The 545-nt window shown below is 64.4% G+C and overlaps 1 protein-coding gene across 1 annotated transcript in view; it reads left to right on the forward strand.

Annotated features, from left to right (window-relative positions):
- Positions 1-545, forward strand: part of TEPP (testis, prostate and placenta expressed) — a 20,796-nt gene that overhangs the window by 3,692 nt on the left and 16,559 nt on the right. The window lies entirely within an intron of this gene.

Genomic DNA, 545 nt, shown 5'->3' on the forward strand with positions numbered 1-545 from the left:
GCCCCGCCTGCCCCACACCTGGCCTTCCCTCCCTTCGCCTGGACTCCTGGGCGAGGGAGGCTCCATGGGTTAGAGAGAGCCGCTGCCTTCCAGAGACCCGCCCAGGCAGGAGCGCAGCCCACCTGGAGGGGGGTGGGGTGAGGGAGGCAGAGAGCTTGTCCCACCCAATGTGCCCCCGGCCATGCAGGGTTGGGAGGGTTACCCGAGAGGAGAACAGGGGCCAGACGAGCAGACAGATATAAGAAACATGATGGAGAGGGTCAGGGCAGCCCTCCGGGATGCAGAGCTGGGAGGAGCTGGCGGTAGTGTTCTCAGCCCGAGTGTGTATGTCGCGCGTCTGCCTCATTTGACCGGCTCCCACCTCTCCAGCCCCGTTCTCTTCATCAGTCCGCAGTCTCCTGGGCGAGACCCAAGCCACCAGCACAGCCACGCGCTCCACGCCTTCGCGTGTGCTGATCTTTCTGTGCCTGGAAACTCCTCTTCAGTCTTTACAGCCCAACCCAAGGATATCCCACCCTTGAAGTCGTCCCCCCCCCACCCCCCCC

The sequence above is a fragment of the Myotis davidii genome, unplaced genomic scaffold (assembly GCF_000327345.1).
Source record: "Myotis davidii unplaced genomic scaffold, ASM32734v1 scaffold590, whole genome shotgun sequence".
NCBI classification, from domain to species: Eukaryota; Metazoa; Chordata; class Mammalia; order Chiroptera; family Vespertilionidae; genus Myotis; species Myotis davidii.